Source organism: Meles meles, chromosome X (assembly GCF_922984935.1).
Source record: "Meles meles chromosome X, mMelMel3.1 paternal haplotype, whole genome shotgun sequence".
NCBI classification, from domain to species: domain Eukaryota; kingdom Metazoa; phylum Chordata; class Mammalia; order Carnivora; family Mustelidae; genus Meles; species Meles meles.
Genome location: NC_060087.1, coordinates 82,878,048 through 82,905,735, shown reverse-complemented (window position 1 = coordinate 82,905,735; position 27,688 = coordinate 82,878,048). Strand labels below are relative to the sequence as shown.

The window sequence follows — 27,688 nt, the reverse complement described above, 5'->3', positions numbered from 1 at the left end:
AAATGTACCTGCAAAGTACATTTTCAATAAATTTGCTCATAAAGAGGAGCTGGAGAAGTACCTAGTTTGTAGGGAGGATTTTTTTTTTTAAGATGGTAGACTTGGGTACCTTTAATTGAGCATGGTTAATAGCTGATGTGAAGAAGGGAAGGAGAGAGAGAGAGGAGGGAGAGAGGGGGACAGGAATCTACAATTACTGGGTAGATGTAAACACTTTAAAACCTAATGATATATATTGCTCACGTGCCTTCTAAAAGGGTTTTTAAGCAGCACACACTCCTAGGGCAATTATGAAAGAGCTCTGGTTTTGGTAACTACTGTGTCGTCAAATGTGATAAAAACAAACAAAAACTTTACCAAAGAATCTCATTATTGCTCTAATTTGCTCTTACTTCATTACTAGTGAGTTGAATGTTTTTAAACGTGTGTGTGTGTGTGTGTGTGAATTAAATCTATGTCCTTTGCCCCCAAACGTTTCTATTTTAGACACTTTTATTTGCCTAAAAGTTAAATGATCAGAATGGTATCATATTTTATCTTCCCAAATCATATGGTCTAGAGTCTTCATCTTATTTTTTTTTAAAGATTTTATTTATTTATTTGACAGAGAGAGAGAGAGATCACAGGTAGGCAGGGATGCAGGCAGAGAGAGGAGGAAGCAGGCTCTCCGCGGAGCAGAGTCAGATGTGGGGCTCCATTCCAGGACCTTGGGATCATGACCTGAGCTGAAGACAGAGGCCTTAACCCACTGAGCCACCCAGGCGCCCCTAGAGTCTTCATCTTATAAGTACACGACAGTTTGACAACTTTTGGCTCAGCTAAGTGGAAGAGGCAGGAGATTTATCATCTGAGTGACCACAGATGGAAGTGAAAAGGGGGCCATGTCCAGTCTTGGACCCCTATCCTTAGCCCTTAGGCTCCCTTTCCTAACCCGGAGGGCATCCCTCCAGTGACTTAAGTCTTTGGCTCTCAGACCACCCTTTCGGCGGCGCGGCCCCCTACTAAGGGGCCCAGAGAGCTGTGCGGCCCCTTTAAGAGTCCAGCTCCTCCCCGCTCCAGGGAAAGTTGCAGCTTTTTCCGCCTCCCGGGAGGGTGAGTAGGGCCGGCCGCCCGAGCAGGATTGCTGCCTTCCCGGAGCCGGAGACCCTCCCTTGAATCCGGCACTGGGAAGTCTCACCCTCTCGCGGCACCTGTTGCAGGTGACAGGTATGTCCGCGGCCAGCGGCCGCCCCTTCGCCCTCGGTCCCGGTCTCCCTCGGGCCCCTAGCCCCTTTTCTCTGCCTAAGCGCCCCCCGCCCCTATCTCAGGGACCCGCTCCCTTCTCTACCCCTCTATCCGCTCTCCCAGTCTTTCCTTCTCTGTAGCTGACCGCCGGTCCCCTCTCCCTTGTCTGCTCTCCGGACCGCACCCCCGACGCTTTGACTCCAGTCTGCTTGGGGCGGTCCCTCCCGGCCAGTTTGCGTTCCTTCGGGCCTCTTCTGGCCCCTTCCCTGGCCGACCGGTCGCTAACGGGGGCTGTACCCTTCTGGGCTGTGCCTCCTCTGGGTCTCGCCTCACGCAGAGTGGCTGGGCTTTTCCCGCCAGACCCAGCTGGAACCCCTCCGGAGTTGGCCCTGGGGGCGGGTGGGGTCGAGCTCCTAGCGGGAACTGCACCCTCAGAGACGTCGAGTCACCTTTGCGGTGGTTCCTCTCTCAGCGCTTGGCCGTCGCGCTGGTCTCAGCCTGGCACTGCTTCCGGACCTCGTACCTCGCGGGGTCAGCTTCTCTGGCCTCGGTAGGTCCACCTGAGGTAAAGGCTGGAGGCCGGTTGGCTGTGGATCCTGCCTCAGTGGACTCCCACTGCGCCTGTGCTGGGGACCCACGGGTGTGCTCTGGAGTTGAACTGCTTTCTCTTAACACCCTTCAAGCAGGCATCAGAGGTTTGCTCGTGGAAGAGGGTCTCCAGAGCCCTCAGACGAGGCACAGAATGCTCTAATCCCCAGTGATGGTTTGTAAGGGGCCAGAAAACATGTTCCTCCAGACCCCCAAAGTTGAATGTGATTTTTTTTTTTTTTTTTTGGCGGTGAAAACATTTGCTTATAGTTCTGGTGAACGAACAGGTGATCTGTTTTTCATTAACTGAGATTTTCTTCCCCCAGTATGTACCCTGCTTCTTCAGGACAGGAGGAGCTAGCATTCCGGAATATTGTTTTTGGCAGGGTTGACCCTAGGCCTTGTGCATTTAAGTCTGCACTGCATCCTGGACCTCCTATTTTTAACTGGCTTCTTTTCTGTTCTTTAAGCTCCCCACCCCTACTCCTCATAAACCCATGGATATTAAAGTGTTAATAACCTAATGTGTTTACTTCGCTGGGCTGTGGAGAGAAAGATGTTTAATGCAACAGAGTTGCGGCCCCACCAATGAAGTTTTTTTTTTTTTTGTAGTTGTAGTTTTTTGTTTGTTTGTTTGTTTGTTTTTAAGCACCTGCTGGAAATCCAAGTAGAAAAAGATCACCAACTTGGCTTGTGAGAATTCTCCTGGCAGGGACTGAACATTTCTGGTGCCACAATTTTAGGTTAGAGCAGTGAAATGGAGCTTGGAGGTCTATTCTGGGATAATTGGTCAGTGAGTGTATGTGGCATTCTGGTTGATGCTCTCTGAGCTCTCCCTCTTAAGGCTACTAATAATGGTGGTTAGGATCTGTTGAGCCATGCACAATGCTAAATTCTTCACATAGTCAACTCATATAATCCTCATGATAACTCTGTGGTACACACTACAGTTATAACCATATTGTGATGGAAAGGAAACTCAGAGGTTAAGCGCCTTGCCCCAAATCACCCAACTGATGAGGGGCCTAACTGGGCAGAGCTTGTGTTCCCATCCTTTGTCTTACCACTTCTGCTGTCTTAGATTTTAGGAACACTAAATAAATAGTTCACAGGGGAGGACTAAGTGGTTAAAAATTTCCCTTCCAAGCTGAAATGTGAGTTTTGGTCCTTGACTTGATTTCAGATGTGCTGCCGAGACTTGGGACCACTGACTTCACTGATGTCTTACCCTCTTCACCACTTCACTTCTAGCAGGGGGCCAGTTGGCACATTATTACTATAAGCACGCAACCCTGAGTGTACCTGGCTGAATGAAGCCTGTGGGGCTCTCAGCTCGGTAGTAACTGTCCTGAAGTTAGAGGGTAACCCTGGATTCTAGGGATGTGTGTCTGATTCAACTTCTTCCTTTCCTGCGGGCTAGGGAAGAGATGAGGGAGTGTTAAGTGATACGGATTTCCCAACAGCCCGCCCAGAGAGCCTGAGGGTGAGTTTGTGCTTGTTTTATCCTGGGGTGGACAGAGTACCTTCTGCAGCCACAGCACCAGAGAGAAAATGTTCTTACCGATCCCATCTGTAGGCCTTTGATCCAAATGTTTCTTTTTCCTGAAAAGCTAGCTTGCCTCCCAAACTCACTCTCCTGCTGTTCATTCCTATTCACCTCTCAAGAATTAGCTCTCAGGTCCTCTCCTTTAGTACAACCTTACTGAACACACAATTCCTTCTCTGGAGCTAAATTACCAGTTATCCTGTCCTAAAGCACTTTGTTTACACCTCAGGAACACCCTGAACATCTCTCTTAGTTGTTTTTCCACCTGGAAGGTTGTAACCTCTTTTAGGGGCAAGGTCAGGATCTTGGAGCTCCCTTTCTCTTAAGTACAAGGGATTAATAAATACTCATGCTAGGCTGGAGATACCAGGCCTTTACTTGGTGGCGGTAGAATTGAAGTCCACCAAACAGCTTCCTGAGGCACTTGAGATCTGACAGGTAGGAGTTTGTACTTAAATGTCACTTCAGCGACGCCTTTCCCTAACCACACTATTTAAACTTGCAACCCCATCCCTGAACATTCTGTATGCCACTTCCCTACCTTATTACTCTAATGTAACATATTGTGTGTGTGTGTGTGTGTGTGTGTGTGGTTTTTTTTTATTTTACTTTCTTCTTGCCTGTCCCTTCCATATCCTTCCATAATATATGTTCCATGTGGGCAGGGATTTATGTTTTATTTACTGGTAAGAGAGCCTGGCACATCATAGGTGCTTAACTAATATTTGTGAAATGAATCAATGAGTGACATTACTCATTGTTCTAGGAACTGGAATGCTTTTGTGCTCTCCTGGCCTAAAAGGAAGTATCCCTAGTCTGTCACCCTACCCCAGGCTCAGTTCCCACACAGCTTTCCTTCTGCTGAGTTTTGCTTTGAGACTGGGTTCCTGATGACAACTTTTACCTCGTTGGAAGTATTTCCTCTCTCTCTCTCTTTAAGGCACTAGTCTCTGAATGGAAACTTCTAAAGTGAAAATGGAAAGAGGTCAGGCTTCTTGTTGGTGGGAAGGGGGATTTGCACTGAGAGGAGCGATGTGGATTGTCAGATGTCTTTAGGCTTATCAGGCATTTGGCGGGCTCAATAAGCTAGAGAAAGTTACTGTGTACTAGGGAAATGAACAGCCAGAAAGAATTTAAGGTGGCACAAATTTGGCTTTTGGCCTCACGTTTCCCTTAGATTTTTAGGCATGAGGTGGTTACTGGATTATAAGCTTTGTGGAAAAGCCACTGTTGAGTGCTGTGTGTCTAGTACTTGACTAGTTTAGTTTTATACTAGGAGAATTATGCAGTGTGAGGAAACCACTATGGAACAAAAAAGAAAAAAGGTATAATTGTGTTTAAATGTGGTTTGAAATAGTCAGAAAAGGGGGGGTGGCACCTGGATGGCTTAGTTGGTTCACTATCTGCCTTTTGCTCAGGTCATGATCCCGGAGTCCCAGGCTCCAGCTGCATTGGTCTCCCTGCCCAGTGGGGAGTCTGCTTCTCCCTCTGCCCCTCACCCCACTTGTGTTGTCTCTCAACTAAATAAATAAAATCTTAAAAAGAAAGGGGGAAAAAAGAAAGGAAAAAGGAAAGTGCTTGGGTGCTTCCTTGGATTAAAGCCTCTGCCTTTGGCTCAGGTCATGATCCCAGGGTTCTGGGATCAAGCCCCCCATGGGGCTCTCTGCTCAGTGGGGAACCTGCTTCCCCCCCTCCTCTCTGCCTGCCTCTGCCTACTTGTGATCTCTGTGTGTCAAATAAATAAAATCTTTAAAAAACAAAAAAGAAAGGAAAAAACCCTAGAATTCCTTAAAAAACAAGCTTGGAAGGAGTTGGGCCCTTAAAATGGTGGTATATGTGGGATTTTCTGTCATTTGATGTATGTTAACTTCTTTAAATCTCAAGTTTGTATTAAAACTTCTGCTCAGCCTCCTCTTCTACTAAATTTATCTCCCCAGCCTCTGAACATTGGAGTGACCTAGGGGTCAGTTCATGTACTTTTTTCCATCAAGAATCCTAGAAGCAGTCTTCCAGTCCCATGGCTTTAAATTTAAACAGATAAATAAATAAATAAATACCATCTATCTATACACTTATCACTCCCACATTTACGTGTCTGACCCAAGCCTTTCTTCTAAGCTGCAGCCTCATACATCCAATGGCCTATTTGACAGCTCTACTTGGATGTATGTCCAATAGATAATCAAATGTGACATGGCCAAAACAGGACTCCCAGTTCTTCTCAGATCCCCAGCCCTTTCCCTTAGCCTTCTCTATCTCAGGAAAATGGCACCATCATCCATTCAGTTGCTCAGGCTGAGAACCTAGGGTCACCCTTGATTCCTTCCCTTCTCTCACCTCCCCACATCTAATTCATCAGCAAGTCCTATTGACCTGATCTTCCAACTGTGTCATATATTTTGTTGCACATCTCCATCTTCTCTGCCTGTTACCCTAGTCCACGCAACACAAGGCTGCAATAAATATCTTTGCAGAAGGCCCACAATGGATGTAGATACAGATACACCCACACAAATATTTCTGTAGGATAGCTTTGTAGTAGAATTATTGGGTCAAAGGATATTTACATTAAAAAATGTGAACAGGCTTCGACAGAGTGACCTTCAGGAAGGTTTACACTCTCACCACAGAGAGTGCTTTTCTGCATGTCCTTGCTGAGGGTGGACAGTCTTTCTAATTTTTGCCCGTCTGATAGGTGAAGAATAGTTTAACTTGCAGTCCTTTTATTACTAGTAAGGCTGAGTATTTTTTCATGTGTGTTGGCTCTTTGCGTTTTTCCCGAGACTTGTTCCTTAAGACCCTTTGCACATTTTTCTTTTGGGTTATATATTTAATTTGTTTGTAAGAACACTGTGATATTTATTCATTGCCTGTTACACAGTGCAAGATTTTTGCTCTTGTCATATGTCATAACTTTGTTCATGCTGTGTACCCCTCTTGTAATCAGATAAAACACACTATAAAACATTTTGAAAAACATGTTCATTAGATTTGGCAATTAGGAGGTCAATGATGACATCAGTACAGCAGGAGAGAAGGCAGATTGTAGAGGATTGGGGAGTGAGCATGAAGAAGGCCTGATAAGGAACATGATATATACACTTCAAGGAGGCTTGGCTACAATGGGAAGGAAAGGGCGTTTCCTGTAGACTGTTGGGTACAAGGAACAAGACCATCTTGTTAATTTTGTTTAGTTTTAAATATAGGACATGAGCCCATTTATATGGAGATGGCATAGAACTTGATGGTGCATAGTTGGTGAGGAAGTAGAAGGGTGCAGGCTCCAGAGTGAAAGAGGTGAAAAGCCTGGCCTTAGAGAATGGAAAGTAACTCTTCCACTGAGACTGGAGGGAAAGGGGCAGGACTGATGACACTGTGGAAGGACAAGATTGTGAGGAGAGTCCCACCTGATGTAAGGGCTGAGGAACTGGGATAGCATTTGAGAGGGATAAAAAGAGGAGTTTTTAGAGGCCTGTCATCCAGATTGCCACATCACAGCAAGCCAAGAAAGGCTTGAATAACTTGAATTTGTCTCCACCCCAAGTCACAGAATCCTGTATCCATTCTCTCCAGCAGCACTCATCAGTCCAGATGTAGAAACAGAGTGTAGATGATCTAGTTTGGGGATTTTTCTGGGTAGCCATGACAGAAATATAAGAGGGCAGGAGATTGGACAGTGCTGGTGGAATAGTTGAAATGGTGGAACCCTGTGGAACTCGTGTCTGTGACTAATTCTACTTTGAACTTGAGTAATTCTTAAGAGATGGAAAATTCTTGTGGCATCTTGTACTGTTTGTTGTTTGTAGCTCTGTTAATTCAGGCATCAGAATAGCTTTAATATCAGTGTCCTTAAATTATGGTTTGCAACTTACCAGAAAACGTGGGTTGATTTAATGAGGGCCTATAATGTGCCAGTTTCTAGGGGAAGTACTTGAGATATAGTGGAGAAGACGACCATGGCCTTTTCTTCATGGAACTTACTTCAGCAGAAGAGGTATGTGTTAATGTATCACATAAGTAGTGATTTCATCACAACTGTGATAAGCTCAATGACTAATTTTTTGGAAATCACATTGTCACATTGCTCTCTCTAACAGGTTTTATCAATTTACATTTACCAACAAAGTAAAATCTTCCCTTTTTAAAATTGAATACTGTCTTTTTAAAAATTTTGGGGCACCTGGGTGGCTCAGGAGATTAAACCTCTGCCTTTGGCTCAGGTCATGATCTCAGGGTCCTGGGATCGAGCCCCGCATCAGGTTCTCTGCTCGGTGGGGAGCCTGCTTCCCCCCTTTCTCTGCCTGCCTCTCTACCTATTTGTGATCTCTCTGTCTGTCAAATAAATAAATAAAATCTTTAAAAAAACTTTTTTTTGCTGAATTGATAGGCATGCATGAAAACACTTTCATTACCAGTAAGAGTGAAACTTTTTCTTTTTTACAGCTATTGGTCATTTGATCTTCCTTCAAGAATTATCTGTTCATGCTCATTTTCTGTCAGCTACTTAAGTCTCTGTGTTTTTGGTATATTTCTTTTCTGTATTTGAACCCATTAACCACCCTTCTCTGTCTCCTCCCTTAGCTCTGGAAACTCTAAAATGTATTTTACCCAGTCTCTGGCCATTCCCTTTTGATCTTCTTTGAATTTCTTTCTTATCTACTTTAGAAATTTTGATGTGACTAGGGATTTGACTACATTTTTATTACTTGACCCAGCAAAAATAATACATAGGTCTTCTGTTCTTCCAAATTCCATTCCCCAAAGGTAACAATATTAAATTTATATATCTTTCCAGACATTTCCATGCCTATATTAAATATTTCCTTCCTCTCATCCATCCATCTACCATCCATTAATTCTGTCTGTACTTGTATGTTAAAAAATACAAATGGAATCATAATGTTTATGTATTGCAATGGATTTTTACTTAATATTTTTGTCAAGCCTTCAATGTCAGTAAGAGTAGAAGTATCTCTTTTTAACAGTGACATAGGTGTTTTCAAATGTGTGTGTGGAACGAGAAGGTAAAATGGCAGACCCTAAACCTGTCTCATCCCTCAAACACAGCTCGATAATTATCAGATCATTCTGAACACCCAAGAAATCAATGAGAGGTCTGAGAGAACAAAAACTGCAGGTCTGCATGTAGAAAAGCGACCACCTTATGGAAGGTAGGAGATGCGGAGAATTGAATTGGGGGAGAGACAGCTATGAATACAGTGATGGATTGGGAGCCTGCTTATGGAGGATACTGCTAAGTATTATAAGCAGAAGAGCACAAAATCTGAACTTTTAGAAGTATGCTACAGTGGGGGATGGGCCTGACTTAAAGGTGCTCAGGTGACAAAGTGGGGTGGAATCCCAGATGTGACACTGTGGTCTGAGTATCCCCTGGGTTGCAAGAAGAATGGGTAGTGCTTAACTGCTGCATTGTTCCCAGGCCTGGGAGCAGGGACTTGGGCTGAATGCTGAACCGTGGTGCTGGCTTTCTGCTCTGTTTTGCCGTAAACTGTGAATTGCTATGCAGTACTGTAACTGCTTTCCTTTAATAGGCTGGGAAGTGGCAAAAACGTGGTGAAACTCTCCCCCAGAGGAACACTGTGCGTCCATGTCATAGGAGTCCCTAAAATTTGGAATTTTCAAACTCAGTCGCAGGCCTGAGATGAAAAAAAGTTAAGACACAGGCAGGGTGAATGCAGGGTTCTGATGGAAATCGGGGACACAAGAGTGATTGATTGCTCCTCTGCAAGGGCTCACTAAAGATAGGGGGCATGAACTTTCAGCTCTAGGCCTAGAGAGCTGGGTGCCACGATATTCATCCCACCAATCAGCGCTGAAAGCCCTCAGGGAGCAAAACAGTGCCACCCAGTGGAGGTTGGAGCTGCTTACACCAAGTCCCACCACCTCTGCATCCTGGAGGTGCATTTCCCCTAGTGCAGTTGCACTTGAGAATCAGTACAACAAGCCCTTCCCCAGAAGACCAGCAGGAACAACTTGCTTGCACCAAGTTTACCGATGATAGACTGCTGCAAAGCTTTAGCGCTAAGGGAAAGCAGAATCTAGTTTTCTTTTTCCTTTTATTCTTTATTTTATTATTATTTCCATTTATTATTATTTTCCTTTAAAAAATTTAAAATTAATTTTATTTTTTGTTTACTTACTTACTTAATTTATTTTGGGACCTAGATTCTTTTTAACAAGCAGGCCAAAACACACCCAGGATATAGTTTTATTTTTTTTCCCATTTCTTATTTTTGTTTTGTATTTCTTCTTTTATTTTCTGGAAAAAATGAGGAGACAGAGAAATTCACCCCAAAAGAAAGACTGGGAAGCAGAACTCACAGCCAGGGATTTAATTAATACCAATATAAGTAAGATGTCTGAATTAGAATTTAAAATACTGATTATCAGGATACTAGCTGGCCTTGAAAAAAGCATAGAAGACACTAGAGAATCCCTTGCTGCAGAAATAAAATAACTAAAATCTAGTCAGGTCAAAATTAAAAATGCTATACCCAAGATGCAATCCAAAGTGGAGGCCATAAAAATGAGGATGGACCAAGTAGAGGAGTGAATCAGTGATAGAGAAGATAAAATTATGAGAAATAATGAATCTGAAAAGAAGGAAAGAGGGGTGCCTGGGTGGCTCAGTCAGTTAAGCATCTGCCTTAAGTTCAGGTCATGATCTTGGGGTCATGAGATGGAGCCCTATTTTGGGCTCCCTGCTCAGTGGGGAGTTTGCTTCTCCCTCTTCCCCCTGCTCATGCTCTCTCTCAGTATCTCTCTCTTTCTCAAATAAATAAATATTTATTTAAAAAAAGAGGGAAAGAAAGGTAATGGATCACGAAAGTAGACTTAGGGAACTCAGCAACTTATTAAAATGTAATAACATTTGTATCATAGGAATTCCAGAAGATGAAGAGAAAGAAAAGGGGCCAGAATGTTTATTCAAAAAAATTATAACTGAAAACTTCCCTAATCTGGGGAAGGACACAGACCTCAAAATCCAAGAAGCAGAGAGAACTCCCCCTAAATTCAACAAAAACCAGCCATTGCCAAGGCATATCATAGTCAAATTTTCAAAATACACAGACAAGGAAGGAATCCTAAAGCAGCAAGGGGAAAAAAAGTCCTTAACCTACAAGGAAAGACAGATCAAGCTCATAGCAGATCTGTCCACAGAAACTTAGCAGACCAGAAGGAAGTACAGAAAATATTCAACGTGCTGAATGGGAAAAATAGGTAGCCAAGAATTCTTACCCACCAAGGCTGTCATTCAGAATAGAAGGAGAGATAGAGTTTCCCAGCCAAACAAAAAACTAAAGAAGTTCGTGACCACTAAACCATCCCTGCAAGAAATTTTAAGGGAGACTCTTTGAGTGGAGGAAAAAAAACACCAAAAGCAGCAAAGACTAGAAAGGACCAGAGAACATCATCAAAGAGACCAACTTTACAAGTAACATAACGGCACTAAATTTCTATCTTTCAGTAATCACCCTGAATGTAAGTGGACAAAATTCTCCAAATGACATAGGGTATCAAAATGGACAAAAAGCAGGATCCATCTGTGTGCTGCTTCCAAGAGACTCATTTTAGACCTAAAAACACCTGCAGATTGGAAGTGAGGTGATGGAGAACCATCTGTCATTCTAGTGGATGTCAAAAGAAAGCCAGAGTAGCCATACTTATATCAGACAATCTAGATTTCAGAACAAAGACTGTAAAAAGAGACGAAGAAGGGTTAAAGGAGAAGGGAGTTGAGGGAAATTGGAAGGGGAGATGAACCATGAGAGACTATGGACTCTGAAAAACAACCTGAGGGTTTTGAAGGGGCGGGGGGTGGGAGGTTGGGGAACCCGGTGGAGGGTAATAGAGAGGGCACGCATAGCATGGAGCACTGGGTGTGGTGCAAAAACAATGAGTACTGTTACGCTGAAAATAAATTAAAAAAATACCTTTATAAAAAAAAAGAGATGAAGAAGGGCATTATATTATAATTAAGGGGGTTATCTACCAAGAAGATCTAACAATTGCAAATAATTGTGCCCCCAACTTGGGAGCACCCAAATATATAAATCAACTAATAAGAAAGAAACTCATTGATCATAATACAATAATAGTAGGGAGCTTTAACACCTCACTTACAACAATGGGTAGATCATCTAAGCACAAAATCAACAACGAAACAATGGCTTTGAATGACACAGTGAGCCAAATGGACTTAACAGATGTATTTAGGACATTTCATCCTAAAGCAGCAGAATATACATTTTTTTGAGTGTTTGTGGAACATTCTCCAGAATAGATCACATACTGGGTCACAAATCAGCCCTCAACAAGTACAAAAAGATCGAGATCATAGCGTGCATATTTTCAGACCATAGTGCTAAGAAACATGTCAACAACAAGAAAAACCTTGGGAAGACCTCAAATATGTGGAACTTAAAGAACATCTTACTAAAGAATGAATCAGTTAACCAGGAAATTAAAGAATAAATTTTTTAAAAATGGAAGCAAATGAAAATGAAAACATGATAGTCCAGAACTTTGGGATACAGCAAAGGCAGTCTTAAGAGGGAAGTACATACCATTGGGTATTTACCCTAAAGATACAAACATAGTGATCCGAAGGGACACGTGCACCCGAATGTTTATAACAGCAATGTCCACAATAGCCAAACTGGAAAGAACCTAGAAGTCCATCAACAGATGAATGGATGAAGAAGATGTGGTATATATATTCAATGGAATACTATGCAGCCATCAAAAGAAATGAAATCTTTTTTTTAATTATTATTTTCAGCGTAACAGTGTTCATTGTTTTTCACCACACCTAGTGCTCCATGCAGTACGTGCCCTCCCTATTACCCACCACCTGGTTCCTCAACCTCCCACCCCCCCCCCCGCCCCTTCAAATCCCTCTGGTTGTTTTTCAGAGTCCATAGTCTCTCATGGTTCATCTCCCCTTCCAGTTTCCCTCAACTCCCTCTCCTCTCCATCTCCCCATGTCCACCATGTTCTTTGTTATGCTCCATAAATAAGTGAGACCATATGATACTTGACTCTCTCTGCTTGACTTATTTCGCTCAGCATAATAAAAGAAATGAAATCTTGCCATTTGCAACGACGTGTATGGAACTACAGGGTATTATGCTTAGTGAAATAAGTCAATTGGAGAAAGACAACTATCATATGATCTCCCTGATAAGAGAAAGTGGAAATGCAATGTGGGGGGTTTGGGGGGTAGGAAGGGAGGGAGACAAACCATGAGAGACTCTTAATCTCACAAAACAAACTGAGGGTTGCCGGGGAGAGGGGTTTAGGGAGAGAGTGGTGGAGTTATGGACATTGGAGAGGGTACCTGTACCCATGGGGCTAATAATTCATGTTTATAAAAAAATAAAAAATAAAAATTAAAAATAAATAAATAAAGAGGGAAGTACATACCAATACAGGCCTACTTCAAGAAACAAGAAAAGTTTCAAATACACAACCCAACCTTAAACCTAAAGGAGCTAGAAAATGAAGAGCAAATAAAGCCTAAAGCCAGCAGAGGGGAAATAATAAAGATTAGAACAGAATTAAACTATATAGAAACAAACAAACAAACAAAAACCCTAGTAGAATGGATTAACAAACTAAGAGATGGTTCTTTGAAATAATTAATAAAATTGATAAACCACTATGAGACTTATCAAAAACAAAGGAGAAAAGATCCAAATAAATAAAACCATGAATGAAAGGGGAGATCACAACCAACACCAGAGAAATGCAATTATAAGAGAAAACTATGAAAAATTATATGCCAACAAACTGGTCCACCTGGAAGAAATGGACAAATTCCTAGAAACCAACAGACTACCAAAGCTGAAAAAGGAAGAAATAAAAAAAATTGGAGAGACCTGTAACCAGCAAAGAAATTGAATCAGTAATAAAAAGTCTCCCAACACACAAAAGTCCTGGGCCAGATGGATTCCAAGGGGAATTATACCAGCCATTTAAAGAAGAGTTAATACCTATTCTTCTCAAACTGTTCCAAAAAAGATAGAAGTGGAAGGAAAACTTCCAACCTCATTCTGTGAAGCCAGCATTATCTTGATTCCAATACTAGACAAAGACCCCACTAAAAAGGAGAATTACAGGCCAATATCTCTGGATGAACATGGATGCAGAAATTTCATTAATATACTAGCAAATTGAATTCAACTGTACATTAAAATAATTATTTATCATGATCAGATGGGATTTATTCCTGGGCTGCAGGGGTGGCTCAATATTTGCAAATCAATCAATATGATACACCACATTAATAAAAGAACAGATAAGAACCATATGATCCTGTCAATAGATGCAGAAAAAGCATTTGACAAAATGCAGCATCCTTTCTCAATAAAAACCCTCCACAAAGTAGGGCTAAGTGGAACATACCTCAGCATCATAAAGGCCATATACAAAAGACCCACAGCTAATATTCTCAATGGGCCTCTTGATGGAGAGGAGAAGGAAGTTGAGGGAAATTGGAAGGGGAGGCGAACCATAAGAGACTATGGACTCTGAAAACAACCTGAGGGTTTTGAAGGGGCGGGGGTGGGAGGTTGGGGGAACCAGGTGGTGGGTAGTAGGGAGGGCACGTATTGCATGGAGCACTGGGTGTTGTGCAAAAACAATGAATACTGTTACGCTGAATAAATAAATAAATTAAAATATCAAAAAAAAAAACCAACCCCCAAAACTGAGAGCCTTTACCCTACTGTCAGGAAGAAGACAAGGATGTCCACTCTCACCATTACTATTTAATGTAGTACTGGAAGTCTTAGCCTCAGAACAAAAAGGAATAAAGGGCATCCAGATTGGCAGGGAGAAATCAAACTTTCATTATTTGGAGACAACATGATATTCTATGTAGAAATCCTGAAAGACTACACAAAAATTTGCTAGAAGTAATCATAAATTCAGCAAAGTTGCAGTATATAAAATCAATGAGCAGAAATTGTTGTATTTCCATATACCAATATGAATGAAGCAGCAGAAAAAGAAATCAAGGAATTGGTCCCATTTGCAATTGCACCCAAACCCATGATATCTAAGAATAAACCTAACTAAAAAGGTGAAATATCTGGGCTCTGAAAATTGTAGAACACTTATGAAAGAAATTGAAGAGGACACAAAGAAATGGAAGAGCATTCCATGCTCATGGATTGGAAGAGCAAACATTGTTAAAATGTCTGTGATTCCCAAAGCAATCATACATTTACTGCAATCCCTATCAAAATACCAACAGCATTTTTCATAGAGCTAGAACAAACAATCCTAAAATTTGCATAGGACCACAAAAGACCCTGAATAGCCAAAGCAATTCTGAATAAGAAAAACAAAACCGGAGGCGTCACAATTCCAGATTTCTATCTATAATGCAAAGCTGTAGTTATCTGGCACAGAAACAGACAATGTTCAATGGAACAGAATAGAGAACCCAGAAATGGACCCCCAATTGTATGGATAACTAATCTTTGACAAAGCAGGAAAGAATATCCAGTGGAAAAAGGACAGTCTCTTCAAAAAATGGTGTTGGGAATGCTGTACAGAAATGAGCAGAAGAATGAAACTGGACCACTTTCTTATACCATACACAAAAATAAATTCAAAGTGGATGAAAGACCTAAATATGAGATAGGAAACCATCAAAATCCTAGAGAACATGTGCAGCAACCTCTTTGACCTTAGCCATAGCAACTTCTAACTAGACACAGTCTCTGGAGGCAAGGGAAACAAAAACAAAAATGAATTATTGGAACTTTTTTTTTAAATATATTTTTTTAAGATTTTATTTATTTATTTGACAGAAAGAGAGATCACAAGTAGGCAGAGAGGCAGGCAGAGAGAGGAGGAAGCAGGCTCCCTGCGGAGCAGAGAGCCCGATGCGGGGCTCGATCCCAGGACCCTGAGATCATGACCTGAGCCAAAGGCAGCAGCTTAATCCACTGAGCCACCCAGGCGCCCCAAATTATTGGAACTTTTAAAAAAGATTTTAAGAGACTCTTAAGATAGAAAACAAACTGAGGGCTGATGGAGGGACGTGGGTTGGGGATGGGCTAGGTGGGTGATGAGTGTTAAAGAGGGCACTTGTGATGAGCACTGGGTGTTGTGTGTAGTGATGAATCACTGCATTCTACCCCAGAAACCAATATTTCACTGTATGTTAACTAACTAAAATGAAAAAAAAGGGAATAAAACCAGTGACATAGTATTCCATTATATATGTACCATAGTTAACATAATCAGTTTCTTATTGATATATGTTTATGTTGTTGTATAACTTTTTTGTTTATTCAAACACCAAGCACCCTTATGATATATATTTGTATGTGTACTTGAATATCAGTAGGATAAGTTTTTCAAAATGGAATGGCTCCACCGAAAAGTGGTAAGTGGTGTTAAAGATCCAGAGAGTCTAGGAAGATAAAGACTGGCTACTGTCCCCTGGATTTAGGAGGTTCCTGGTGACCTTAGAGCAATTTCAGGGGGTGAGTGGGCTGGAATGCTAGACTTGGTAGGTCAAGAATTGAGTGGGGATATGAGGAGGTGGAGGCACTGAATATGGAGAATTTCTTAGAGAAATTTGGCTCTAAATAGCAGTGAGAGTGGTAGTAGGGAAAAGGCTGAGATCTAGGGATGTTTCTTTTTTTAAAGATTTTATTTATTTATTTGTCAAAGAGAGAGAGAGAGAGAGAGAGAGAGAGCTCCAGAGCGAGCACACAAGCAGGGGAATAGCAGGGAGAGGGAGAAGCAGGCTCCGTGCTGAGTAGAGAGCCCTATGTGGGGCTCAGTCCCAGGACCCTGGGATCATGACCTGAGCTGAAGGCAGATGCTTAACCAACTGAGCCATCCAGGTGTCCCAAGGGATTTTTTTTTTTAAATTTAGGAGAGACTTAGACGTTTAAAAGCTGATGGGAAGGAAGAGATAATTGATGGAGCAGAGTCCTTACAGGGTGAGGTTTTTATGCTGGATAGAAGAGGATCCAGAATGAAGTGGAGGGATTACCTTTAAACAAGAGGAAGTACATTACTAGGTGGGAAGAACAAAAAGTGAATATAGATGAAAATAGATTTATAGATTTGGTGGCAGGAACTTGTCTGAGGGCATTTATATTTTTCTGTGATGTAGGAAGAAAGGTCATCTTTAGATCAGGGTTTGAAGTGGGGCAAGGGTTGGGTTGGAGATTTGCAGTTCTTTTTTTTTTTTTAAATTTCTTTTCAGCATAACAGTATTCATTGTTTTTGCACCACACCCAGTGCTCCATGCAATACCCACCTCCCTAATACCCACCAACTTGTTCCCCCAACCTCCCACCCCCCGCCCCTTCAAGACCCTCAGGTGGTTTTTTTTTATTTTATTTATTTGACAGAGAGAAATCACAACTAGGCAGAGAGGTAGGCAGAGAGAGAGGAGGAAGCAGGCTCCCTGCGGAGCAGAGAGCCCGACGCGGGGCTCGATCCCAGGACCCTGGGATCATGACCTGAACCGAAGGCAGCGGCTTAACCCACTGAGCCACCCAGGCGCCCCCCTCAGGTGGTTTTTCAGAGTCCATAGTCTCTCATGGTTCATCTCCCCTTCCAATTTCCCTCAACTCCCTTCTCCTCTCCATCTCCCCTTGTCCTCCATGTTATTTGTTATGCTCCACAAATAAGTGAAACCATATGATAATTGACTCTCTCAGCTTGACTTATTTCACTCAGCATAATCTCTTCCAGTCCCGTCCTTGTTGCTACAAAAGTTGGGTATTCATCTTTTCTGATAGAGGCATAATACTCCATAGTGTATATGGACCACATCTTCCTTATCCATTCGAGATTTGCAATTCTTAAGGAAGGCTTAAAATAGCTATTGTGGTGAACAGGAAAGCATAGTTGGAGTGTCAGGCAGTATTGAGGTCAGCTTGGTGACCAAGAATCATATTGATAATAATCTACCAGACTGTGATTTTTTCCAGTAGACTTCAGTAGCTCCAGTGCAGGCATAAAGTTTTTATCAGATATTTGCAATGAATATGGGTCATTGAGTATATTGGCAGAGTGAAGTTGAAACAATAGAATTCAAACTGCCTAGGAGAGGAAGTGAAGACAATTAGGAGCTGACAGAGCAGAAGCAGAAGGGTATTTGAATTAATGAAATCAAAAGTGAAGTCCTGGATGATAAGCTCTTAGGTGTGTCTGAATATATTTGGTATTTTTGTTGCCAGCTCATTTAATCAACAAATATTTATTGTATGCATATTATGAGCCAGACAATGCCCTGGGCACTGAAGGTATAGAGATGAACAAAACAAAGTCCCTTCTCTCATACAGCTTGCTGTCTGGTGCGGGAGATTGTTCATTTTTATAAAGGGGCATCCTCATTGATATGCTGATTACTCTTTGTGTAGTTATATTTAGAACTAATAATGAATGATAAAGTGAAATATTTACATATATAGGGTAAGGAAAGTTCAGATAGACATTTTGAGTGCCTTCCTTATTGTACGTTATAGTAACTGAATTATGAAAATTTATACCTCCCCCCTTAAAACTTTTTAAGGTAATTTCATATGCTATGCCAGAAATGAAGATAAAACAAAGATATACACACATAATTTGAACATTTTAGCAGTTTTAATTTTTTATGCTTTAGGATTTTTTAAATATCTACATTGCTTCTAGCTGTAGACCAGATGTCGATATTGCATGTACCAATCTGGTTCTAGGGATTTAATGTAATGTGTTAAGTAATTATGGTTAAGCAGTTTAGGAGGGAAAGAGAGTATGTCCATACTTTTACCTTTATTTTATATTCTCCAATTTATGCCTCCTCTTTTGTGTATATATACTTATAGATATGTTAATATTTTATTTGAAAGAAATTAGCACTTATGTCTTATAGGCCTTAAATAAACCTTAAAATGATCTGCTACATATACAGTTAAATTTAAGTTCAACCACAGGTTATTTGATTGTGTTTTAAGGTTTCTGTGGCCGTAGCTAGATCACAGCATCCCTAAAATTAAAAAAGAAACCAAATGCATGAAATCACAGTTATGTGTGAACATGGGATGGATTAGTCATGAACTATCATGATTTGTCATCTAAGGGGACTGTGTGGGTGATTTTTAAGTGACATGGCTTGCAAGAAAGAATTAGATGATTAGCTAGAGTTCGGTTTAGAAATCCCCACCATCTATGACCCTGGTAGAAGAGGGTCTTCCCTACAAGGGTGATGGTTTATAAAAGCTCATTGACTAAGGAAAGATAATGGTGTTGTACACAGTCATGGGACTTATTGAAAAATGACAATGTGTCAGCTCTTACCAGACTTAAAAAATATTTTGTACATATAAATGACCTGGATTTTAAAACATTATATTTTTTTAGTGGGGAATTTTTAATCTGTTTAAGCCTCTGGGCTGTTAAGGAAACAGCTGGGCAGAGAAGAGGATAAACTGGGCATCCGTCCCCCCTCCATCAACCTCATGGGGCTCTTGGGAGCTTTCCTGGCTTATGTGACAGGTAGCTTTAAGTGTAGGTCTTGCAAGCTGGAAAGCCAAAGGGGATTTGACATATATATGCATTTCTCTTGTTGCCAAGGGTGTATTTGGACACATGGTCTCATTTTTATGATCTTTTATATATACTTACTTCTATGTACCATGTTTATGGAGATCTGCCTTCCAGGATTGGTAGTAGGTTTAAGACGTCTGGAGTTGCTGAGGAGAAGGAAATGAAGTGTGAAATCATGAAAATTAGACCACATTTCCATGTATCCAAAAAAGAAAAAACCACCCTTCAGGAGAAATATATATATATTAAGACACCCGACATCCCTCTGGGGCTTACTTTATTTAGAGAAGTATGTATTATTTTAAGTGGGAATTTCTTCAAACCATTTATGAGCAGAATTTGGTGGCATTGAAAGGTAACCATGTGGTTTCAATCTGGAGGAAATTGTCCCCAACTGTGATTCTAAGAACTAACAAAAGAGATTATATTTTAGTTACTTCCCCCATATGCTCCTACTGTCCTTTAGAAGGGATATCCTGGATGAGGCAAGATCAGGGGACTGAGAAAGTAAGCCAGACTGAGAGCCTCTCGAACGTTCATTTGTTACTAGCTGAGGATTAAAAAAAAAACAAAACCCAAAACTCCAGTTACTGAGTGTAAGGTGTCCCTTTTCCAAATTATAAGCAATATTATCAGAAAAAGAAGAGACTGTATAGTATAGTGGTTAAGAGGTCAGACCTTGGAACCAGACTGCCTGGGTTCAAAGACCAGATTGTCTCTCATAGGATGTATGACCTTGGGCAAGTTACTTGCTAGACATGTGCCTGCCTCCCTTTCCTTGTTTGTAAAACATGATAATATAGTATCTGCTTCACAACATGATCATGAGGACTAAATGACTACATTTATAGGAAGTGCTTAGAAAAGTGCTTGGTACATAGTAAACATTATGAAGTATAAGCTGCTTCTCCTCCTCTTTTTTCATCTTCATCAGTTGGTGGGTATCTTTAAGCTATCTGAAACTGCTAATGCCTCAGTGTGTGCAAACTCCACTTTTATAGAACCTGTTTTGAGAAGGATTGTAAGGGGCAAAAGAATCTTAGTGTAAACGCTAAATCAGAATCTTGTAAACTTCAGAGCTACTTACAAATTTCTCATTGTTAGGGGAAAAAAACCCACCAATTTGGCTAATGTAACACTTGAGAATGGACCTCACTGCAGGCATGCCTGGGCACATTGTCTGAGATTGCAGGGATCTAGATGCCACTTGACCATTAGGAAGCCTCAATTGCCCTTTGGGTTTGGGGCCTTGATTCTGACTCCTCTACTTTATTACGGCTCTTGTTTTTCTTCTTTTGATCCTATTTTTTAAATTGTACTATTTTGTTATGTTTTATGTATCTTTTTAAGTCATATTAAATCCCATCTGGAACAATGTATAAATAAATAGTTTTTCAACTGGTCATATCCAATTACTAACATTTACTTAACATTGATGCTTGTCAGCCTATCTCTGTGCAGAGAGGTATGGTGACTTTCCATCTGGAAAAGACTACAAATATCACAGTGAGATGTCAAAACAGCCATATGCTCATATCTTTTTCAAAGCAAATGGTTAATAATAATTAAAATCAAACAGCTGCCAAATTGGCTGCTTATTCCAGACTGGGCACTTTTATGTGCCTTTTACTATGCCTTTTACTCATGATGTACACTGGAATCGTCACAGCCTTAGGCAGGAGCTCCTATTATTAATCACTGCTTTTACAAATGGGGAAATTCAGACTCAGGGAGGTCAAAAAACTTACTCAAGGTCACACAGCTAAAAAATTAGTGAAGGTCTGTTTGAAAGCCGGGCAGCTTGGTCTTAGATCCAGTGCCTATAGGCACTAGTATAAGCAATACTTCTCTTAATTAGAAATCTAGCACATTAGAACCTCCAGTTCTAGTAGAAGAGACTGTTCTGTTTTATAGAACGTTCACAGGTTCTGCAGGTTTTACCTGAGTGTAATGTCTTCTGTATGCCCCTTTCCATCTCTACTACCACTGCCTTCTACTTTGGGCTCTCATCATCTGCCCCCCCCCCGGATTTTTTTTTTTTAAAGATTTATTTATTTGACAGATAGAGATTACAAGTAGGCAAGTAGGCAGAGAGGCAGGCAGAGAGAGAGAGAGGAGGAAGCAGGCTCCCAGCCAAGCAGAGAGCCCGATGCGGGGCTCGATCCCAGGACCCTGGGATCATGACCTGAGCGGAAGGCAGAGGCTTTAACCCGCTGAGCCACCCAGGCGCCCCCCCCCCGATTTGTATCATAGACTTCTCAAATCTATATTCTGCATAACTATCAGAATGTTCTAGCAAGTCTTTGCCTTACCTAAAACTCTTCAATGGTTCCCTTTGTCAGAGGCTAATTATCCATGTTTCTGAGCATAGTATTTCAAACTCTTCCCTTTGCATGATATGATTCTCACCCCTTGTCTCTTCCACACCCCCCCTTACAATGTCCTTTCCAGTACTATTATATTGCTTGCTCATATCATGTTGCTTTATGCTTCTGTGCTTTTGTAAATGCCGTGTGCTCTACTTGGCTTCACCAACTGGTCCACATTATTTACAACCAGTTCATGTGCTACGGCTGGTATCTCTTTCTAGTTCCCTTCCCCTAAACTGGAGTAGGTGTTCCACGTTGGTGTTCTCATTATACCTTGTGAATATATTTCTTGGATCACCATGTTATTTTATGGTTATCTATTTAAGTGTCTCTTTTAATAGGCTGTGAACTGCTTTTGGGCAGGGGCTGTACCTGATTTTATCCTTAGCCAGTTAACATAGCCCTTAGCATGTAGTTGGCCCTCCTAACTAGGGAGTATTCTGTAAATAGTGCGAAATACAGAGCTTCAGGTCAGGGAATGAAGTGGGGTTTTAAGAACTAAAACCACACGAACATTCAAAGTTAACTACCAGGGCAGTAGATGGAGGTCTCACAGAAGAATCTTTGGGCCACATACATTATTTAATCCAGGAACCAGAAGGGGCTTGGGGGGGATGGGAATAGGGGTCTAAAGAAAAGTTGGAAAAATTACCATATTAAGTGTCTAAAACAGGTATATTTTATTTATTTTTTAAAAAATAGTTTATTTATTTGACAGACAGAGAGAGAGAGATCACAAGTAGGCAGAGAGGCAGGAAAAGAGGGAGGAGGGAAGCAGGCTCCTCGCTGAACAGAGAGCCCTATGTGGGGCTCGATCCTAGGACCCTGAGACCATGGCCTGAGCTGAAGGCAGAGGCTTAACCCACTGAGCCAACCAGGCGCCCCATCATCAGTTTTTAAAGATTCATTCATTCATTTAACACAAAGTCACTCAGTATAATGGGTAAATGCAAAAATGAAAATAGTTGCTGTGTTAGAGAGCTTGTGGATGATGTGTTTGTTTTAAAACTTTTCCTTCAATGTAATCATAATAGTGTTTTACTCCAATAAAAACATGACATGTAATTTTTTAAAAAGATTTTATTTATTTATTTGACAGACAGAGATCACAAGTAGGCAGAGAGGCAGGCAGAGAGAGAGGGGGAAGGGGGCTCCCTGCTGAACAGAGAGCCTAATGGGAGGCTCGATCCCAGAACCCTGGGATCATGACCCGAGCCGAAGGTAGAGGCCTTAACACACTGAGCCACCCAAGCACCCCTAAAACAGGTATATTTTAATAAAATATTTAGAGTTATTTTCTTAGAGGGATATCTACCCTAAAATTGAAAGGGACAGTTGATAAAATGTCTAACACTACCCAATGTAAACATTTTATTAACTGTAAGCAGTGTTGTATGTTCACTCAGCTGTTACCAACCCAAAAAAATGTTATCTGTTGATGCCTTTGTGCATAGGTGGCTGGATCCAAATAAGGAGACTTGCGGGGGGGGGGGGGGAACCCTGCATCTCTGGAAGCTTTCTTTTCATGGAATCTTTTTTTTTTTAAATAAAGTATGCAGATTTACCACATAATCTATTTTGGTCTCACTTCTGTGATCTAAAATTCACTCTTTTACCTTTAGATTTTCAAATAGTATTTTTTTCCAAAGGGAGTTGGATTTTGCCAGCTTTTAAGCGCTCTACCGCATTCGTGTTTTGGAAACCCACACATATAATAAGTATTCATTCTGAGAATGCTTAAGATTGGTCTGCTTCAGATACTGTAATTGCCTTGGTTACAATTAGTTAACAGAGTTCACTTCGGAATGTACTTCATTCATGGCAGCACAAATCCTTATTTGCTGCCCTATTTGCCTCAGGGCAACTGCATTACAATCATCAGAGTGATTTATTCTTTCCTAATTAACGTACATCATAAATATATTCAAGCAGAATCACAATAACATATGGCAGTTTGTAAAAATGGTTTCCCTTCATCCTCCTTTAAGCAAAACTTGCCCAACTTTTTTGATCATTCTCCCTTACCACTAAAAATTTTGATCACCCCTAATATATGTATATTTACTTATAAATGGCATAGTAGCTCTACTAATATTATGTAAGACATTCATTTCTATAAAAATAGAAATAAAGGTACAAGATGAAATGAATACTTTAAAATTAATTTTAGTATTTATCGGGGCACCTGGGTGGCTCAGTTGGTTAAGCAACTGCCTTTGGCTCAGGTCATGATCCTGGAGTCCTGGGATCAAGTCCTGCATCAGGCTCGCTGCTCAGCAAAGAGTCTGTTTCTCCTTCTGACCCACCCCCACCTCGTGCTCTCTCTCATTCTCTCTCTTTCTTGAAATGAATAAATTAAAAAATTAATTTTGGTATTTATTCATGGTATAATAACATTTGCACTCATTTTTTCCTTTGCTCTCATTTTGATGAGAACACTGACATTAAATGTGCTTTGTTTAAACAAAACATTGGTTTATGATACAGCTATTCGAAAGCCTGATTCTAAGTCCTATTTATTCTTATACTTGATTCAAGTGACTGTCAGAGCTGAAAAAAGAAACAGAACATATAAATCTAACAATAAAAGAAGCCTATTGTTGAATGCACTTACCGAATAATGATACTCATAGTTCTGGGAAACAATTATGCAAACATTTTGTTGCTGTTTCATCTTCTCAGCTCTGAGCATGCATGCTGTCTTTTCACATTTTTTAATTCAAGTATAGTTAACATACATTATTATATTAGTTTCAGGTGTGCAACATAATGATTCAACAATTTTATATGTTTTTCAGTGCAGTCACTGTGGGAAACACTATGGAATTTCCTAAAAACAATTAAAAATAGGGGTACCTGTATGGCTCAATCAGTTAAATGTCTGCCTTCAGCTCATTCATGATCTCAGGGTCCTGGGATCAAGCTTGCATTGGGCTCCCTGCTCAGCAGGGAGTCTGCTTCTCCCTCTGCCTCCAACCTTTCCCTTCCTTGTGTACGTACTCTCTCTCTCTTTGTGTCTCTCAAATAAATAAGTAAAATCTTTTTAAAAATTAAATATAGAATTCCTGTATCATCCAGTAATTCTACTACTGTCTTTCCACATTTTCAACAAGTGGTTCAAAACTCACTGAAATTCTTCATGGAAGTGTCAGAAGATAAAACACATGTTTTAGGCAACAAAATTAAATAATAATGAAAATAATTTCGAATTTACTGTGTATTGTTTATTCCTTATAAAGGAAATCTTTTTGCACAATGAAGGAAACCATCAGAAAGGCAGCCTACCGAATGGGAGAAGATACTGCAACTGATATATCTGATAAGGGGTAATATCCAAAATATATGAAGAACTTACATAATGTAACACACACAAAAAAATCCCTGAATAATCTGATGGGCAAGGGAACTGAGTATTTTTCTAAAGAAGACGTATAAGTGGTCAACAGACACATGAAAAGATGCTCAGTATCACTAATCATCATGGAAGTGCAAATCAAAACCACAATGAGATATCACCTTACACCTGTCAGGCTGGCTAAAATAAAAAAGACAGGGATGTCTGGGTGGCTCAGTTGTTTAAGCATCTGCCTTTGGCTCAGGTCATGATCTCGGGGTCCTGGGGATTGAGCCATGTATTGGACTCCCTGTTCAAGAGGGAACCTGCTTCCCCCTTTCTCCTGTCCCCCTCCCCCGCCACTTGTGCTCTCTCTCACTCTCTCAAATAAATAAAATCTTTGGAAAAAAACACACAATAAAACGAAAATAAAAAAATAAAAAAATAGCAAGTGTTGGTGGGGATGTGGAAAAAAAGGAACCCTTGTGTGCTGTTGGGAATGCAAATTGGTGCAGCCTCCATGGAAAACAGTATAACATTTCTTCAAGAAGTTAAAAATAGAATTACTGTAAGATCCAGTAATTCCATTACTTTTGAATTATGAATTTTGGGTTATTTACCCAAAGAAGATGAAAACACTAATTGAAAAAGATATATGCACTCCTATGTTTATTACAGCATTATTTAAAATAGCTAAGGTACGAAAGCAACTCAAGTGTCCCTCAGTAGATAAATGGAGGGGTGTTTATGTGTGTGTGTGTGTGTGTGTGTGTGTGTGTAGATAGGTAATGGAATATTACTCAGCCATACTTAAAAAAGAATGAGATCCTGCCATTTGCAATGATATGGGTAGACCTCGAGGGTATAATGCTAATGGCAATAAATTAGTCAGAAAAAGACAAATACCATACAATTTCACTTGTATGTAGAATTTAAGAAACAAAATAAATGAATAAAGAAGAAAGACAAAAAAAAAAAAAAAAAAAACAACAACCAACACCCAGATTCTTAAATACAAAGAACAAACCTGTGGTTCCCAGAGAGGAAATGCTGGGGAGTAGAATGAAATAGACAGGGATTAAGGGTAGACTTATCTTGGTGAGCACTGAGTAATGTAGAGTTGTTGAGTCATATTGTACACCTTAAGCTAATATACCACAGTATGTTAATTATACTTCAATAAAAAATAAGATTCACAAAAAAATAATAAAACACCTCTTAGAAGGAAAAAATTAACCCCTCTGACATAAAACAACATTTTACTGTTTGAATACATTTAGAGTCTCCTACTATTTTATAGGTATTCTGGGGTGGTAAAATTCTGATTACAAGATATGGTTATATTTAATTTTAAAACTTTAAAAAAGAACTTTATTGACATATAATTTAATATAATTTACATATGATAAACTACATTTTAATAAGTACGGAATTTTATAAATTTTGACATACGATATACCCATTAAACCATCACCAGAATCAAGGTAGTAAACATTCATTACCTTCTAGTTTCCTTGTGCCATTTTGTAATTTCCTTCTTGTCCTTCTCTGTACTTTAACACCCCTCTCCAGCAACTACTAATCTGTTTTCTGCCACTATAAATTAATTTTCATTTTCTAGAGTTTTCCATAAATCATGTATTTTGTGTTCTTTTTGTCTGAATTTTTTCAGTCAGAATAATTGTTTTGAGATTGATCCATATTGCATATTGCAGTAGCTTATTTCTTTCTATTGTTGAGTAGTATTCCATTGTGTGGATAAACAACTTTGAAAAAAATCCATTTACCTCTTAGTGGGTTGTTTCTATTTTTAGGCTATTATGGGTAAAGCTTTTATTAGCATGCACATGAAAGTCTTTGTATGGACATATGTACTAGTTTTTCTTGAGTAAATATCTAAAAGTAGAAAGCCTGGGTCATATGGGAGATATATGTTTAACTTTTTGAGAAATTACTAAAATCTTTTCCATTGTAGCCGTACCATTTTATATTCCCACTACAGTGTATGAGAGCTCTAATTGTTTTAAATTTTGGTCAACATTCGGTACATTTTTTATTTTAGCCATTCTAATAACTGTGTAGTGATATCTCATTGTAATTTTAGTTTGCATTTTCCTTAATGATTAATGATGTTGAGCATATTTTTGTGAGTGTATTTGCTACTTATATATTTTATTTGGTGATGTATTTGTTCAAATTTTGTCCATTTAAAAATTTGGGTACAAAACAAACTGGGGGTTGCTGGAGGGAGGTGGGATTGGGAGAGGGGGAGCGGGCTATGGACATTGGGGAGGGGAGGCGAACCATAAGAGACTATGGACTCTGGGGGCACCTGGGTGGCTCAGTGGGTTAAAGCCTCTGCTTTCGGTTCAGGTCATGATCCCAGTGTCCTGGGATCGAGCCCCACGTCGGGCTCTCTGCTCCGTGGAGAGCCTGCTTCCTCCTCTCTCTCTGCCTGCCTCTCTGCCTAGTTGTGATTTCTCTCTGTCGAATAAATAAAATATTAAAAAAAAAAAAAAAAGAGACTATGGACTCTGAAAAACAACCTGAGGGTTTTGAAGGGTCAGGGGTGGGAGGTTGGGGGAACAGGTGGTGGGTAATGGGGAGGGCACGTTTTGCATGGAGCACTGGGTGTTGTGCAAAAAGAATGAATACTGTTACGCTGAAAAAATAAATAAAATGGAAAAAAAAAATTTGGGTTGTGTGGGTTTTTAAAATTATAGTTTTGAGAGTTCTTAATATGTTCTGGATACAAGTCCTTATCAGATACAGTATTTGCAAATATTTTCTTTGGGTAAATGGCTTGTCCTTTTATTTTTTTCATCAGCATCTTTCAAAAAGCAGAATTTTTAATTTTAATGAAGTCTAAGTTATCAGGTTCTGAATGATGTTTTTTCGTGTCATATCTAAGAAATCTTTACATTTTTGAAACTTTTGCTCATGGATATCCTGTTTTTCCAGCATCGTTTGCTGAAATGACTATCCTTTTTCCACTGAACTCTCTTGTACTTCTGTCAAAAATCAAGTGACTACAAA

At 40.2% G+C, this 27,688-nt stretch overlaps 1 protein-coding gene across 6 annotated transcripts in view; it reads left to right on the top strand.

The window, feature by feature from the left end:
• Positions 1 to 1,092: 1,092 nt before the first annotated feature.
• Positions 1,093 to 27,688, top strand: part of SYTL4 (synaptotagmin like 4) — a 66,168-nt gene continuing 39,572 nt past the window's right edge. For 3 of the 6 annotated variants that reach the window (XM_045996239.1, XM_045996243.1, XM_045996244.1), the window contains exon 1: positions 1,108 to 1,206. The gene's annotated coding sequence lies outside the window, so the exon portion shown is untranslated. Of the gene's footprint in view, positions 1,207 to 7,273; positions 7,353 to 27,688 lie in introns of all 6 variants that reach the window. The other 3 variants (XM_045996241.1, XM_045996242.1, XM_045996245.1) reach the window with 2 other exon arrangements.